At 42.5% G+C, this 18,908-nt stretch overlaps 1 protein-coding gene across 1 annotated transcript in view; it reads left to right on the plus strand.

The window, feature by feature from the left end:
• Positions 1–810: 810 nt before the first annotated feature.
• The window catches only part of LOC136876371 (sodium-independent sulfate anion transporter), a 289,375-nt gene continuing 271,277 nt past the window's right edge, over positions 811–18,908 (plus strand). The window contains exon 1 of the mRNA XM_067150262.2: positions 811–895. The gene's annotated coding sequence lies outside the window, so the exon portion shown is untranslated. The remainder of the gene's footprint in view (positions 896–18,908) is intronic.

An 18,908-nucleotide genomic window follows, 5' to 3' on the forward strand; every position in this document is an offset into this window, starting at 1 on the left:
GACATGCCGATTTTCACTTCCTACCCAAAGGAGTGGAAGTATTACCTTTTACATCGAAAATGCTGAAGTGTCCGAGTACATTTGATTCTCACTGTACGTACATTGCATTGTTCCCCTTAAAGTGTATTAATACCACTGGAAGTCTTTTATTGTTGATAATATTCCAGAAATTTCCTATTTCTTCTTCTTTTCCTACCGCTCTTCCCACACCTGTGGGGTCGTGGGTGCGAACTGTGTCGCACATGTGGATTTGGCCCTGTTTTACGACCGGATGCCCTTCCTGACGCCAACCCTATATGGAGGGATGTAATCACTATTGCGTGTTTCTGTGGTGGTTGGTAATGTAATATGCTGTGGGAATATGAAGAGGAGAGTGTTGGGAGCCAGAAGAAATAATAAAAAAAATATTAAAATCTCCGACCCGGCCGGGAATCGAACCTGAGACCCTCTGAACCGAAGGCCAATACGCTGAATATTCAGCCAACGTGTCGGACAGAAGTTTCCTATTTAACGCATTATTAGTTTTACGGATAATCCTTGGCCGCTAATAGACCGTTAAATGGAGAGTGTAGTCTACTATGATCGAAATGATGGTCGAGGAAGAGGGCGCTCTTGTGGAGGTTCCGGTACTTCACGAATGTAGCGTTGTGTCTGCTGCAGGTAACTGGCTTGGCTGAGCACAGAATGCGTCCAATACTCTGCTGTGCTCACCGGTCCGATTTCCATTTCTGCAAGGTAGATACACGACCTTACTCCAATGCGACTTGCAAACCTATGCTTTTATTTCATATTGACCAAGCACTTGTGTGGTGAACGCGTTCCTGGACGTAAATGACCGCCGCTGATTTCTAAACGACAGCTCGCTTCTACTACTGAACCGAAACAATACTCGCAGGTAGGCTAAAACTACTTTGTAAATGTTATTAAATTATCAGTTCAATGTGAATTTCTGAGCAACTTAAGTTTCTTCACTATATTTATATGTTCAAAACCGCATTCACCCTTGAGGAAATATTTGCATGTGTGTGCAAGATAAATGTTAGTTCTACGAAGAATTCTTAAACACAGTGTCTACACTATTTGACAGTTCTCTATCTGAATGTTACATTTAATCACATTTACCGGATCCATTTCTCGCATTATTTTTGTCCGAAATATTATATGTCTGTCAAGTCTTCAGGGCGGAGGGTGGTTCTGTCCTCAAATAGCCGGACTGAGTGACTCACACGGTTGAGGCGTTGGCCTTCTGACCCCAACTTGGCAGGTTCGATCCTGGCTCCCTCCGGTAGTATTTGAAGGTGCTCAAATACGCTAGGCTCGTGTTGGTACATTTAATGTCACGTAAAATACTCATGAGGGACAAAATTCCAGCACCTCGGCGTTTCCGAAAACTGTCAAAAGTAGTCAGTGAGACGTACCAACTTTATTATTATTATTATTATTATTATTGTCCGCCTCTGTGGTGTAGTGGTTAGCGTGATTAGCTGCCACCCCCGGAGGTCCGGGTTCGATTCCCGGCTCTGCCACGAAAATTTGAAAAGTGGTACGAGGGCTGGAACGGGGTCCACTCAGCCTCGGGAGGTCAACTGAGTAGAGGTGGGTTCGATTCCCACCTCAGCCATCCTCGAAGTGGTTTTCCGTGGTTTCCCACTTCTCCTCCAGGCGAATGCCGGGATGGTACCTAACTTAAGGCCACGGCCGCTTCCTTCCCTCTTCCTTGTCTATCCCTTCCAATCTTCCCATCCCTTCACAAGGCCCCTGTTCAGCATAGCAGGTTAGGCCGCCTGGGCGAGGTACTGGTCATTCTTCCCAGTTGTATCCCCGACCAAGAGTCTGCAGCTCCAGGACACTGCCCTTGAGGCGGTAGAGGTGGGATCCCTCGCTGAGTCCGAGGGAAAAGCCGAACCTGGAGGGTAAACAGATGATGATGATGCTGATGATTATTATTATTATTATTATTATTATTATTATTATTATTATTATGTTCGATTTTGGCCACTTTGGACCACGGAGTAACAACTACGGTGTCCTGGATGATCTTTTCCCTTCACTGGCTTTGATCTTCTGCCAATATAGCTTCATTCGTTGGCTTATCTGCTTCCTTCTTTCTTTTGAAAAGTCACTTTTGAAGATTTCTTTTCTCCTCCTTCTCGGAAGCCTCTGAAGTCTGAAACTAATTGTCGAAAGTGGTTTCTGTTTTGGATGTCTTCATGACTAATGCCCATTCTCTCCATATCAGCATGTATCTCCCTAAACCACCTGGGAACAATCTTTTTCCGTTCGAAATGTGTAACGAGTTTCCGAGTCAGCCTTTATTGATTCATACGTAGGAGTTGTCCATAAAATTCTTCATCGACTCTATAATTCCATCAGTCTCTTTGTATAACTCTTTGTTAGGTCTTAATTTCCATTGTCCGCCAACATATATAAGTCCCAGAACCTTCCCTTCTTTCTTCTCCAGATTATTACTATTTTATTATTATTAGCGTATTCTCCCAATAATGGAAGACGTTAAGCAAACAACTCAATCAAGCTTTCTTTGGGTTCTTCTTGTTCTTCCAATAGGCTTTCATTCTCTCTGAGAAGGCTTGTTTCTGTTCTTCCGACTATTTCGGTCTGCACTGTTTTTGCTTTGGTTGCTCTGATGTAACTTCCCACTTGTTGACTTTGTGTCTGAAGGTGTCTCTTTCTAAAATGTCTGTTGCACATATGTTTGCGTTTTAGAGGTCCTTTCGAAGTTCGTCCAGCCAAGGTGTTGAATTCTTAAGTGAGCTAACATAATTTAATATTCTTTTTGACAGTCGATTTTCTGGTAATCTTGTGAGGTGTCCAAAGAATTTCATTCGTCTTTTCTTAATGTCAATTTCAATGTTTGAAACTTTTTCTGTTGTTTTGATTGATTGTAGCCTGTAACCATCTTGGGTATATCTTGCCCCTAGGATTTTCCTGACGATCTTCCTCTCTTGCTTTTTTATTTCTTCTAATTGTTGTTTACTGTTAAGTGACAATGTTTCACTTGCGTAAAGGACTGTTGGTTTTATGACTGTGTTGTAATGCCGAATTTTTGTCTGTCTTGACATGCATTTTTTTTGTTGTAGATGTCTTGAACTAACCCTAATGCCTTCTTGACTTTTTGGAGACGGTTTTGCTGTGAGATCTTCTCAAGGCCTGTCGGTTCGATGAATTCTCCGAGGTATTTAAAGTACGAGACCCGGTCGATTTTACCGTATTTTGTTCTCAGGCTCGTGATATCTGTCTTTGAACAGAAGAATTTAGTTTTCTCAAATGAAATCTGTAGTCCCACTTTTTCTGCAGATTCCTTAAGTATCTCAAGCTGCTTGATGGCAGTCTCCTCATCCTCTGTTAAAATCGCCAGATCGTCCGCAAATGCGAGGTGTGGTACGTAGAGGTTGTTTTTGGGAAAGCCCAATCGGATCGGTTTCCAAGATTCACGTTTCTTGAGTTCCTTCTCCCATTCTTCCATAACCTTGTCTAGGACGACGTTGAACAGAACAGGAGAGAGTCCATCACCTTGTCTCACATCTGTTTGAATGTCGAAGGGTTCTGAAATTTCTCCCATAAATTTCACTTTAGATTTTGTGCCTGTTAGTGTTTGTTTTATGAGTTCTAGGGTTTTGGGATCTAGTCCTCTCTCTTCTAGAATTTGGAATAGTGAGGGTCTGTCTATCGAATCATATGCCTTTTTGAAATGTACAAATGTGCATACTGTAGGCCTTTGTCTGAGGGCTCGTAGTTTAAGTATGGTTTTGAGGTTGAAAATTTGTTCTGGGCATGACCTGTTTGGTCTGAATCCTGCTTGAAATTCTGATAATTTGGGTTCTAATTGTTGTTGTGTTCTATGCAAGAGACAGGCTGATAGTACAGTATTTTGTATGTGACTGATACAAGTGAGATTCCTCTGTAATTGTTTACGTCTAACTTGTTGCCTTTTTTATGTAGTGGATGGATTAGAGCAATCTTCCAGTCATCCCCGGGAGCTTTTCGGTTTGCCAAATGTTTTGGATTATTTGTGTAATTTCTCTGAGTGAATTTGGGCCTAAATTTTTCAGAAGTTCAGCTACAATTCCGTCTTCCCCTGATGCTTTGTTGTCTTTAAGTTTCTTGATATGTGAATAAATTTCTTCTTGAGTTGGTGGTGACGAATTTTCCGGTATGATTTCTGGCTGTACTTTCGGGAATCTCTTTTTGGGTTCTGGACAATTTAAAAGCTGTGAAAAATATGTAGCTAATTCTTGGCAGTTTTCCTTATTTGTCAAGGCTAGTTTACCTACTTGCTTCCGAAAGCAAAGGTTCTGTGGGGAATATCCTTTAATTTGGTTCGCAAAGGTCCTGTAGAAATCGTGTGTGTTGTAATTTTTGAAGTTGTCTTCAATTGACTTCAGTTGGACATTGACGTATTTCCGTTTATTTTGTCTTAAAATCTTGGATACATGCTTGCGAACTTCGAAGAATTTCTTCTGTGTTTCTTCTGATTTGTTACAATTGTAGTTTTGAAATGCCTTTTTCCTTTCTTCTAGTGCGGTCTCACATTCCTGATTCCACCAAGGATGTTTTGGTTTCTTGCGAAGAGGGATTAGGTCCTTCGCCGTTTCGATGATTTTAGTCTGGAAATTCTCCCAGCTCTCTGCAGGTCGTTTTGCCCATTCTTCTGAAATTTTGGAGTCCTTGATTTTGTGTAGATCAAATTTTGGAATCACCGATGTTTTCCTGTTTAATTTCCCTTTGGGTGTGAATTTAATTTTGATTCTGCTTAAATAATGATCCGAATCGATGTTAGCACCTATGCGCACTTGCACATCATGAATTTCCTTTTGGTAATCATATGATATTGCCGCATGATCAATCTGAAATTCTCCTAAATGATGGATGGGTGATCGCCAAGTTTTTTGCTTTTTGGGATTCTTCCGGAGTGATGTTGACATAATTTTGAGGTTATTTTGTTGGCATAACTCAATGAGGCGTCTGCCATTTTTATTGGTGAATCTGTGGGCTGGATAGTCTCCCACTGTCCTCCTGTATTTGTATTCGCTGCCAAGCTGTGCATTGAAATCACCGAGTAGAATTTTCACATCATTTTTAGGGATTTTGGCCATTTCTGTTTCAAGTTCTTCCCAGAATCTTCTGTTTTTTCAGGCTCCTTTTTATTGTCTCCATTTGTTGGTGCATGCACATTAATAAAGGTGTATTTTTTGTTTGTATGCCTGATTCTTAAGGTCATAAGCCTATTGTTGATGGGTTTCACCTCTATTACTGAATCCAAAACTTTTTTGTCTGCACAGAAGGCCATTCCTAACAATGCTGCTCCTTTATCAATTTTCTTGTTTGTTCCACTTTTGAAGATCCTATAATTATTGTAATCCATCGTTTCTCTATCGATGAAGCGTGTTTCTTGTAGGGCCAGAATTGGGATTTTCTGCTTTGTAAGTTCTGTTGTGAGATTGTGCAGTTTTCCTGTTTGAATCAGTGTCTGAATGTTGAATGTGCCAATGAAAGTGTGAGTCTTTCGAGGAAGTTTATCAGAGCACTCCGACTTGCTCTCTCGTATTCGCCCAAGCTCCCCAGAATCCGAATGCTTGGTTCCCACTTTAGAGTGGGTGGATTGTCCACCTGGGGTAATTTTGTCTTTACTTGTACGAGTCATGTCTGCTTGTAAGCAATCTTCTAGCTTTCGCTAGTGGTGTAGAGCCAGGGATTGTTAGTTTCTGAAGCATATTTACAGCCGCACCTCTGGTGATCAGACCCTGACCACTTGCCGCTTGCTACAAGTAAGACGCGAAGTGGATTTGATTAGGTTCTTCCGTCCTTATTATTATTATTATTATTATTATTATTATTATTATTATTATTATTATTATTATTATTATTATTATCCTCAAATAACACCAACAAAAGTTATGTGGTTACAGGGAATCTGCAAAACCTGTTGGTGATGCTATAATGAGTCATACAAATCACGAAGAGGAGTGAGGTAGTTTGCCATTGCTTTCCTCTACTACGATTAGCTCTCAAGAAGTTGTGCGGGGTGTTGGTAACACCCCTCGTGCACTTACACAGCTGTCGTTCGTGATCATTGTTAGCTCCAGTATCTTTCAGAGAGATTGTAAATGTGGCACTGCAATAGACACCATCAGTCACATTATTCTTCAATGTAAACTGCTTGAACCTATACGAAACGTATTTTAAATTAAATTCTAGGAACGAAATTCCTTCTCCCTACTCAAGTTTCTTGTCTGGTAAAGGAGCCCACTCCTCCTCTGGCAACCCATCCAACTCCTTACCACGCCCAACGTTGCTTAACTTCGGAGATCTCACGGGATCCGGTGTTTCAACACGGCTACGGCCGTTGGCATCTGGCAGAGTTACTTTCCCTATTTTTGTCAGAAGCAATATTCGAATTTAATGTCCTTTTCTCTAGTTGTTGATCCGGTCAAGTTTGTTGTTTTAGTTAGCCGTCGTGGTGGATCACACCGACTTGAAGTTTAGAACCTGAGTCGCTGTGTATTATAATTCCCATTTCTATTTTTTTAAGTCACAAGTACATCCTAAAAATTACATCCTGCTTCGATAAGTATTCACTCGAACAGTGACTAGAGGCTGGGTGCAACGCGCAAGCGAAACCCAATAAATACATTAAGAAGAAGAAGAAGAAGCTGATCTAGCAGCGTGTGTGACTGTGCTGGAACAGATACATTATTGCTGCGAAAAAGGAGCCTTCTCAACGTCCGGAGCATTGCCATATCCCCGTGCAACGACTAATACAGGCCCTACTATTTTGTTGACTTCACTACTTGGTTCTTGAATGAAAATTTCTTCTCTGCTGAGTGATTTGGTCGGACCCTTGTGGTCAGCGTACGTAGACATTTTTATTTTGAGATACAAACAACAGGGCCGAAACATGTACCTTTAGTGCGTTTTTACTTAACATTTAGTGTATTGACCAGGCGGACTAATTGTCTTTTTCTATTTTACTGTAAAGCCAATACTGAACAAACATGAGAAAATTGCAATACTTATTTTTGTGAAAACATGTCTATTTTCTATTTCATCGTTTTATCTGGTGTACTTGTTCGACAGTGTAGAAAATGAGAAACTTTTTTGCAATATTATAGTGTAGATAGCTTTCCTAACTGTAATACAATCATTTTCTATAAAAGACAATAATTATTTATAGTAAAGAACGAAATTAAATTGGCTGTTTTCAACACCCCACGCGACTAATAACGTTGCAACAACAGACGGGAATCCTAGAGGGTTAGGGTCTAAGTCGAGATTGATGTTTTCAGTAAAATTCAGTTGATTAGCAGCTAATCAATTCTTGCTTTCATTGATGCTCCATTTCTCATTCAGTATTAGAGCGGTTGACCTAGATGTTAGGTCCCTTTAAACAACAAGCATCGTCATCATGCAGTAGTTCCAGCTATAGTGGTTGAAATTGCAGATATTCAGTCACTAATACGCGGTACATTCAACTTTTACAGGTTAAATTTGACAGAACTATGACTGGGGTTCGTCTGAAAATTTGCGTTCCGAAAGTCTTATGGCTGGTGGTCATCTGAAATGGAAGGGGTCCGACACTTCAAAACATGAAGATATCGGCCAAAGAAATACAAAAACCACGAGGGGTGTAAAATTGAAAGACTCACTAGATCTCGATACGTAATAGTGTCAGGACCGAGGGAATTCGTTATAAGATAGATGAAAGTGAGGAACCTGCTACAAGTACGTGCCTCACGTCCCACTATTTTTATGGTTTCTGGGGACACCGAGGGGACGGAATTTAGTACCGCAGGAGTTATTTTACGTACCAGTAAATCTACCGACACAAGACTGACGTATTGGAGCACCTTCAAATAACTTACCGTCGGAGTGAGTCAGGATCGAGCCTACCAAGTTGTGGTCAGAAGGCCAGCGCCTTAACCTTCTGATGGGAAGGAATAAACCGTGGCCTTAAAGGTACACCCCAAGAATTTGCCTGGTGTGAAATGAGGGAAAACCATCTTCTGGGCTGCCGACAGTGGGGTTCAAACCCACTATCTCCCGAATGCAAGCTCACAGCTGCGCGTTCGTAACCGAACGTCCAACTCGCTTGGTACACGCAATAGTAATTACATCCCTCCACATTCTGTAGGTTTGGCGTCAGGAAGGGCATCCGACCGTAAAACAGGGCCAAATCCACATGTAAGACACAATCGCATCTGCAATCCCACAGGCATGGGAACAAATCGGCAGAACGAAAAGAAGAAGAAGAATAATGGTTCTGAAGGCTATATGTCACTCCCTGTGTCTTGTGTTTGGGCATTGATTTGATGTAGGCTTAGGTCTATTTCAAACATACACAAAGCAGGGGAAATACAGTATTTTACTGCTGTTTGTGAAATTATGAAGTGTTTATTGTAGATGTCAGTCACATTAATATTTAAAATTAGGTTACACTTCATAATGAACAACTTCAAGGTTACCTTTGAGCTAGTAATTCAAGTATGATACGGTAATATTGTAAGTTTATACATTTATACATTGTAAGTTTATAAATAGTTACGTTAAACAATTATAGTGGTACTCGTGGGGACGAAATAACTTCAAAAATATGATCAGAATGAGGTTGTAACCTATCGCAGATCCTTTTCGTTTAAAGGATTTCTGTCATAAATAGTCAATTACGTCCACGGTTTTTATTGTAATTTACGCTTAACTACGACAGCTAAGCAGGGTAACGCTCTTGTTCCGATTTCGTGGCCTGTTCGTATGGTAACGTACGACGATTCTCCTTATATCCTTTTCCATCTACCCTACTGATCGTGATGTTGGCATCGCGCAGCAAAATGGATGAAGTGGTGCTATTCGCACTCTGTGATTATTAATGTCCTAAGCTTTTGGCTAACGGCCTTTAATTTTGCACCAGTGATTCTATAGTGCTTATGTTCAACATTTTTCGTCATTCCGTAGCTTCCCCCCGTTGCTTATGTGACCACTGAAAACATGGCAGACGTTCGTTCAATTAGCTTCAGCCACGCAGCGCTTCCACCTCTCCGTTATTCTAGTTCGTTGGTTAAGGCAGCATATCATCTAACCGGACTATAGGGTATTAGCGTACGTTGCGCGTACGTCACAGCGATAGTTCATATTTTTCCCGCCGATCCACTCGCCTTGGTCGGGCAATACAGCCCCAGCACATGCCTGGTGTGAAAACGGGAAACTACGGAAAACCATCTTCAGGGTTACCGACGGTGGAACTCGAACACACCACCTCCCGAATTTTCTAAAATTTTACTTTCATACACGTACGGGAAAAATCATGTAAACCTACAAAAAGTATTGAAAGACATCGATCTGCATTGTTTGAAACGAATTGTACGTTTCGTGCCGTTTTAGTGATAATGTAATCACCAAAATCGACTGTCGGGCCCCATGGCTAAATGGCTAGCGTGCTGGCCTTTGGTCACAGGGGTCCCGGTTTCGATTCCCGGCAGGGTCGGGAATTTTAGCCATAATTGATTAATTTCGCTGACATGGGGGCTGGGTGTATGCGTCGTCTTCATCATCATTTCATCCTCATCACGACACGCAGGTCGCTTAAGGGAGTCAAATCAAAAGACCTGCATCTGGCGAGCCGAACTTGTCGTCCTCGGACACATCCGGCACTAAAAGCCATACGCCATTTCATTTTTTATCTGTCGGCCACTGCACTTGAATTAGCAGCGTAAAGAATCTTTAGTGAAGCTGTTACTCTCCGAACGCACGCTTTAAGGAAGGACAAGCGGAACACTCGGTTTGTTTACATCGCATCTCTGACCATGCCTGTAGGTCTATTGCATATTCAGAAGGTCTTGCAACATTGACTACGCAAGTCCTTAACATTTTTAAGATTGAGGTGAGGTTATTGACTGACGGAGTATTCGCAATCAGCTGGTCGAAACAGGTTCGTTCATGCAGAAACATACTTTAACTCTCCCAGTGAATGCAGCGAAGTCAGGTATTCGCAATATATTATCAACTGAACGCGGGTAATTTACATGCTTACCATACCACCGTGTACATTTCAAGCAGGCTAGTTTACGTGAAATTAATTAAAGATCGTAACTAGGATCTATTCGTAAAGAACTGATGCGGTGAAAAAGAAAGGAAATTATCCCAAATAAAAGTATTCTTTACACCACATATGCTAATAATGATAATAATAATAATAATAATAATAATAATAATAATAATAATAATAATGTTATCATTTGTACGTCCCTCTAACTACTTTTGACGGTTTTCGGAGACGCCGAGGTACCGGAAGTTAGTCCTGCAGTTCTTTTACCTAGTAAATGTACCGAACGAGGCAGACGTATTTGAGCACCTTCAAATACCACCGGACTGAGGCAGGATCGAACCTACGAAGTTGGGGTCAGAAGGCCAGTGCCTCAACAGTTTGAGCCACGCAGCCCGGTACTTACATATTGTATGTGTGTAAACGGATTAATTGTTGCAAGTTTGACAAGTTTCTTCTTCTTCTTCTTCTTCTTCTTCTTCTTCTTCTTCTTCCGATTTTTCCGAGTGAACTGTGTCGCACATATGTGGATTTGACCCTGTTTTACGGCCGGATGTCCTTATAATAATAATAATAATAATAATAATAATAATAATAATAATAATAATAATAATAATAATAATAATAATAATAATAATAATGTTATTTGCTTTATGTCCCACTAACTACATTTACGGTTTTCGGAGACACCGAGCTGCCGGAGTTTAGTCCCGCAGGAGTTCTTTTACGTGCCAATAAATCTACCGACACGAGGCTGTCGTATTTGAGCACCTTCAAATACCACCGGAATGAGCCAGGATCGAACCTGCCAAGTTGGGGTCAGAAGGCCAGCCACTGAGCTACTCAGCCCGGCTATGTCCTTCTTGACGTCATCCGTATGTCGAGGGATGTAATCATTATTGCGTGTTTCTGTGGTGATTGGTAGTGTTGTGTATTATCTGAATATGAAGAGGGGAATGTTGGGACAAACAAATACACAGTCCCCGAGAAAGAAGAATTAATCAACGCGATTAACATCCCCGTCCCGGCCGGAAATCGTACCCCGGACCCTCTGAACCGAAGGCCTCAACGCTGACCATTTAGTCAAGGAGTACAAATTTGAGATACTAAGTGTAATACAGAAAAATACTTTTACCTTTAAACAAACGAAGACTGGATTCAGTGAGATGGCGTGAGGGCTGCTCAAGTTTTAAAGCTACTGGATGGTTTCTCTCTTTCAGCCCGTGTATGCACAATTGTGCGGGTTGTGTGTTCATTTATTTCTGAGCGTATTTAATGCCTTCTCCGCATTAGTCAGGCCTTCGCCATTTGTGTGTTCTTCGCATGTCTTTTTGGTTGGCGTTTGGCCAGCAGATTGCAGTATTTACAGGTACCATTTGGCGGGTCTCCGGTTATCATTCAGGTTTGAAATGTAGACTTACTAAACAAGTATGATGCCAAATTCCAATGTTTAAAAAATGTTCAGAGCCATGGTTTTATTCAGAGTAGTGTACAATTGTTATTCATTTTACTAAGAAGTCTGAGAAAACCCTTAAACGTTGTTTTAACTATTTTATAATTTATTTTACATTTTTTTTATTTAATTCGTTTACCCTCCAAGGTTGGTTTTTCCTCCGGACTCGGCGAGGGATCCCATCTCTACCACCTCAAGGGCGGTGTCCTGGAACGTTAGACATGTGGTCGGGGTTACAACTGGGTTCGAGGACCAGTAACTCGTCCAGATGGCCTCATCTGCTATGCTGAACCGGCGCCTTGTGGGGGATGGGAAGATTGGAATGGATAAGCAAGGAAGAGGGAAGGAAACCTTATGTTAGGTATAATCCCGGCATTTGCCAGGAGAAGAAGTGGGGAAACCACGGGAAACCACTTCGAGGAGGCTGAAGTGGGAATTGAACCCATTCTATTCATTTGGTCTCCTGAGGCTGAGCGGACGTCGTCCCAATCCTCGTACCACTTTTTCAAATATCGTAGCAGAGCTGGTAATCGAACCTGGGCCTCCGGGGATGACAGCTAATCACACTAACCACTGCACGACAGAAACAGACTTTATAAATTATGTTCTTTAAAAATGTATGTCAGAATTAAAATTTTAGTTACTTCAAATTTGTATGCTGTATACCTGTAAGAGATTTCAATGAAGGGTGTTGAAATAGTAGAGGACATTCTTGTCATCTTACCCTACAGTAAGAGGTCAGACAACATACCCCGAGCACGAGGCAAGAAAAATAACAAATACGATACAAAATGGCACTTATAAAAACGAAAGTGAACAGGCACGTTTACTCGTACGAATTTTTTTTTTTTTTTTTTGCTAGTTGCTTTACGTCTTACCGACACAGATAGGTCTTATGGCGACGATGGGATAGGAAAAGCTTAGAAATGGGAAGGAAGTGGCCATGGCCTTAATCAAGGTACATCCCCAGCATTTGCCTGGGTGAAAATGGGAAACCATGGAAAACCATCTTCAGGGCTGCCGACAGTGGGGTTCGAACCCACTATCTCCAGATTACTGGATACTGGCCGCACTTAAGCTACTGCAGCTATCTAGCTCGGTTTTTCTCATTCAATAAAGGTGTATTTTTGATAAGTATACTTTTTTTCTATGTCCGCCTATGTGGTGTAATGGTTAGGATGGTTAGCTGCCACCCCCAGAGGTCCGGGTTCGATTCTCGGCTCTGCCACGAAATTTGAAAAGTGGTACGAGGGCTGGAACGGGATCCACTCAGCCTCGGGAGGTCAAATGAGTAGAGGTGGGTTCGATTCCCACCGCAGCCATCCTGGAAGTGGTTTTCCGTGGTTTCCCACTTCTCCTCCAGGCAAATGCCGGGATGGTACCTCACTTAAGGCCACGGCCGCTTCCTTCCTTCTTCCTTGCCTGTCCCATCCAATCTTCCTATCCCTCCACAAGGCCCCTGCTCAGCATAGCAGGTGAGGCCGCCTGAGGAAGGTACTGGTCATTCTCCCCAGTTGTATCCACCTACCGAAAGTCTGAAGCTCCAGGACACTGCCTTTGAGGCGGTAGAGGTGGGATCCCTCGCTGAGTCCGAGGGAAAAGCCAACCCTGGAGGGTAAACAGATTAAGATAAGATAGAAGATACTTTTTTCTATACTTCCTTTATAAATAATCCTACTCCATTGTAAAAAGAATGATTTAGTACGTTTTTCCAAAATCTAGTACCTTTTCACGGGAAAATTGAGTACGAAAATGTTTTGCCCGGTGGCAACCCTGCTGGGCACTCTACCGTACCTAAACTCCGGCTCAGGCACACCTCTGCGGAGGTTCGGACCTGCCTTCGGGCAGAGCGTACAACCCCTTGTTAATACAAAGTCTTACACCGAGACACCAGATGACGGGAACGATGTGCTTAGAAGCAGTAGAACGAAACCTTCGCCTTTCGAAGTGGTAAACTGTGGTATGAAGTCAACTTTAATAGCTGGACAGAGTTTTGGGGTTGTAGTAAGGATGTAAAGAAGAGGGCATATAAGTCTCTGGTAAGACCCCAAATAGAGTATGGTTCCAGTGTATGGGATCCTCACCAGGATTACTTGATTCGAGAACTGAAAAAAATCCATAGAAAATCAGCTTGATTTGTTCTGGGTGATTTCCGACAAACTAATAGCAAAACAAAAATGTTGCAAAGTTTGGGCTGGGAAGACTTGGGAGAAAGGAGACGAGCACGTCGACTAAGTGGTGTGTTCCGAGCTCTTAATGGAGAGATGGCGTGGAACGATATAGTAGACGAATAAGTTTGAGCGGTGTCTTTAAAAGTAGGAAAGATCACAATATGAAGGTAAAGTTGAAATTCAAGAGGACAAATTTGGGCAAATATTCGTTTATAGGAAGGGGAGTTAGGGATTGGAATAACTTACCAAGGGAGATGTTCAATAAATTTCCAATTTCTTGGAAATCATTTAAGAAAAGGCTAGGAAAACAACAGACAGGGAATCTGCCACCTGGGTAACTGCCCTAAATGCATATCAGTAGTGACTGATTGATTGATTGATTGATTGATTGATTGATTGATTGATTGATTGATTGATTGATTGATTGATTGATTGATTGATTGATTGATTGATTGATTGATTGATTTTTGTCACAGTTGTACGAAATAAAATTCCGTATACAAACAAGACCAATCAGAATAGTAAAAATTGACAGACATCAGCCAATGAAGCAATTCGAGCATGGCATTCTTAAACAAATGAAACTGAAATATGATAGTGATGCATTGACTCCATATTGCCAACCGATATTTAAAAAATGTAAGTCCAACATCCTCTCACTGTCCCATCCCTCCCCCTCCTTTTCAACACATATCGTCTTTAGACCTTAAGCTCAGATCTGCTGACAAATCCAATTAATTCCCTTTCTGGAGTTCCAATACTGTTATTTTGACTGTCTGTGGTTCTAGTTCGCTTCTCTACTAGAAAGATTCGCAATTAAGATTCATCCACAAATATGGAATTAGTTGTCTACCATTTTTGGACCTAATGTTGAAGTATGTGGACATCTAGAATTATTTCAAGAAATAAGTGAAAAAATATTTTTCATCAACAGAGTCCAGCTGCATAGCAAAGCACATCTTAAAATAGCACAGAGAATAGTGGTTGGACCTATTTATAACTGTTATTTTATAACTGTTAGATTCTTCAGTCTGCTGAAACTGATTTTTGAACAAATATGTTTTAAACTACCTGAAAAAGAAAACATATGGCAAAAGACATAAATGGTAAACCAAACCAAACCAAACCAAACCAAACCAAACCAAACCAAACCAAACCAAACCAAACCAAACCCGAAGGGCCATGGACTACCAAGCGACCATTGCTCAGCCTGAAGGCCTGTAGAGTACGAGGTGACGTATAGTTAGCACGACGAATCCCCTCGGCCGTTATTCTTTGCTTTCTAGGCCGCGGCTACTATATCACCGTCAGATAGCTCCTTAATTGTAATCACGTTGACTGAGTGGACTTCGAACCAGCCCTCAGATTCAGGTAGAAATCCCTGTTCTGGCAGGGAATCCAACGTGGGCCCTCGGGTAAGAGGCAAGCACGCTATCCCTTCACCGCGGGGCCGGTACATAAATGGTAAAAACATATGAAAAAACCAACGTAATTAATTTGGTTGGACCAAAGTATTTTTTGTACCGGAGCCATCTTATTGCAAACACACTATCCGTGAAATGTTCAAGAACTCAAGACAGCCCACGTCTATAACCTGTAGTTAGTAGATATCAATCAGTCACTACTCATCTGCATTTAGGGCAGTCATCCTAGCCTTTTCTTAAATGATTGCAAATAAATTGGAAAATTATCGAACATCTCCCTTGGTAAGTTATTCCAATCCCTAACTCCTCTTCCTACAAATGAATACTTACCCCAATTTGTCCTCTTGAATTCCAACTTTATCTTCATATTGTGATCCTTTCTACTTTTAAAGACACTATTCAAACTCGTCTACTAATGTCATTCCACGGCAACTCTTCAATGACAGCTCGGAACATACCACTTAATCGAGCAGTTCTTCTCCTTTTTCCCAACAAGAAGAGGCTTCAAGGACGTACGTCATCCACGTTACCAAAGTAATATTTCTGCAGGAAGGGCTGTTTATAACCATAGAAAAATATATGTTTATTTTCTGCATCCGCTCTCTTCATGTAACAGGCTGTATAACAGAAATTGCAGAGAACATTTCCACTGCTCTCTTAAAGGTCACCTAAGCGGTTACAGTATGGAGACACACTTTGAAAACATCTTCTAAAGGAAGCTATTTGGAAATCCGAATTCAGAGATAAAATATATGTTTACGCATAAGTGGATATTGACTGTGAAGAGGATATTTCATTCCCCCCACCCTCCCCGTCAAGTGGTTTGATTCAAATTTTGGAAAATCTTCATGTTTGTTGCCACAGCAAATATGGACTCCGGAATAAAGTTTTATCAAGATGGGCTAGACCACTTTTAAATATCAAGTTTCAGGTATGTATGATTCGGTTTTCGTGAAAGCTGAGGACCCTAAGGTAGTCCGCAGCGTATCTAGCACGCGATATCCAGAAGCACGTCAAACTGCCTGTTGTGTGTTGATTTTCGTCGTCTGTATTTGAGTGTTGCCCACTGTATATTGTTCAGGGGTCTGTAGAAGTTTGTACAACTGAAGTTTGCATAACCGAGCTCGATAGCTGCAGTCGCTTAAGTGCGGCCAGTATCCAGTATTCGGGAAATAGTAGGTTCGAACCCCACTGTCGGCAGCCCTGAAAATGATTTTCCGTGGTTTCCCATTTTCACACCAGGCAAATGCTGGGGCTGTACCTTAATTAAGACCACGCCCCCTTCCTTCCCACTCCTAGCCCTTTCCTGTCCCATCGTCGCCGTAAGACCTATCTGTTTCGGTGCGACGTAAAACAACTAGTAAAAAAAAAGAAGTTTGCATAGATCCAGATCGGTTCTTACTCCATTTCGGCAAGTTCCCACTTGTCACAAGGTAGAACGCCGTAACGGAATGACGAGACAGTTCAACAATTAAATAAATATTATCTAAATTTTGGCCGAAGTATGAAGGAAGGATCAGTCGAAAAATTAGAAAGATATTCAATAATTCAAGCTCTTTAGCCATTTCCAGTTGTAAAATTACCAGTGTTTCGCGCCCTGTGGCAGTGGCAGTGGGCTCGTCAGTTAGATTGCCACATCTTTCTAAACTGCTGATGGTTGCTGGTGACTAGTGCGCCGTTGAGATGGACAATTCAGTGACAGCGCACTACGGGATGTGTATAAATAATTGTGTGATCACCAGGTTATTAATTTGAAATATAAATGGGCAACACGTACTACAAGGAGCATTTGTTGTGAACACCGCTCCTCATTGACTCTGAGATATTGCAACGCTCACTACACGTGAAGTAGTCGCACTGTTGCATCACTGTTATAGCACGACAAGTTGAAGTAAGACCCTGGAAGCCAAGCGACATAACGCTAGTTTCGTCAGCTTGTGTGGCAGAGAGAGCAGGGCGAGTATGAGAGAGTAGACAGTGAACGTGGTGTTGCTATTTCTCTCCCTTCCCTATTAACAACTTTGTTTTTAACACTTGCAATTACTTGACACGGAGACAAAATACTTGCGATAGGATAAAATATCGTATTCCCACGACAACACATCGACCACGCTCAAGCGGACATCGATCATCGCAGCAGAATCTCCAGTTCTTTTGATCGGCAGGGTGGCTACACATCTATACTACCAGCGCCCGCCGACCTGAATAAAGCATATAGGCCGACTCCTCCTTGGATGTCAGCCTCCCTGCTATCAATCACCATGACGACGACGACGACGACGACCACCACCACCACCACCACCACCACCACCACCACCACTACTTTTGCGACCCCTGCTCACACCTTCTCCTCACTTTCCATCACCACTCTTACGTCGTCCCATCCATCGCCGATTCTATCAATCTCCCTTCCCCCGTTCCTTTTGATCCAACTTGACTATTACGTATTCCTCCCCGCTACTTCACCTGCCCGTCTACGCCATCTACGTCTGTCCCGCCAACCACTACGTCACTACCGCCATCCAGCGTACCAGCACCAGCCGCCAAACATCATTCATCGCCGTCAGCAACATCCGCCACACCTGAAGTCTTCAGTTGCGTCGTCCGCGGCGTAAGCCCACTCATCCCGGCAACCGACGTCCAAGAACAACTCTTCCTTCAAGCCATACCCGTCAAGAGGGCGTTCCGCATCTACAACTCCACCGGTCCGACGTACTTAATCCGTCTTCAGCTTCCCAGCGCGGCAGCCGTCGCCCACCTGATCTCCAACGATGCACTTCTCTACGGCCGTCATCATACCGTCGAACCTTCTAACTCGCCTCCCCGCCTTAGCCGTCCCCCCTCCACATCTCGTCGCCATACCCAGCATGATCATCCCCGCTTTCCGCGTTCTTTCCATGTCCGTCCACCTCCTTCCTCTGCTCATCTCTCCATTCCACTATCGCCTACCCTTGCACATCTCCAACACCTCATAACTGTCCTTTACCACATCGCTTCAACACTTCACCACCTTATCCTTCCACGCAACTTCCTTCTCGACACTCTGGTGTAAACCTCCCTCTACAGCCATTTCCCCCAGCCAAGAAGCCCCATCATAATATCATCCGTAATCTTCACATCGCTTACCCATCTCCTACATCTACATGCATCACACTGTTCCCTTCACTGCTCCTGGCCTTAGAGAGCGCATTACGATCTAGGGGGCCCGCCCAACCCTTCGGGTGCGGAATGAAACTTAAAAAAATCGTATTCCAACATAGACTCAGCAAAAATATCGCACTTAGTTCGGTGCAACACTCAGCGTAGGAGAGACATCAATACTGGCTATTTAGGCCTTGGCGTTGCCAAGCTATGCGCAGTGACAAAGTACGGAGTTAGAGCACCTCTGACCTGCGGTCACTATTCGGCAACATAGGGCGATCTTCACTTCGATTGGCTTGTTACGAGACACTCCTTGCACAGATTAGAAAGCTATTGGTCTTCCACGACCTCTGCTGGGAAATAAATATATCTCTACAAGTATTAAGAGACATATTTACCTAGCATGTATCAGCCCCATCCTGCTGTACGGCTGTGAGGACTGGGACTATATTGCTAAAACTCCACTTTTTAAATTACAAGTTTTTCAAAACACGGGACTCAGAATGATGACGAAAGCACTAAGGGAAGATACGAACAACTTCGTATTCCGACTGTCAGATCTCAAATACATAAAGTAGTAAAGATGACGAAAGCTGGAATCCTCCTTAGCCATTTAATCGACCCTGGAATCCTACTCTTAAAACGGGCCGTAAGAACCTGCATGA

The sequence above is a fragment of the Anabrus simplex genome, chromosome 6 (genome assembly GCF_040414725.1).
Source record: "Anabrus simplex isolate iqAnaSimp1 chromosome 6, ASM4041472v1, whole genome shotgun sequence".
NCBI classification, from domain to species: Eukaryota; Metazoa; Arthropoda; class Insecta; order Orthoptera; family Tettigoniidae; genus Anabrus; species Anabrus simplex.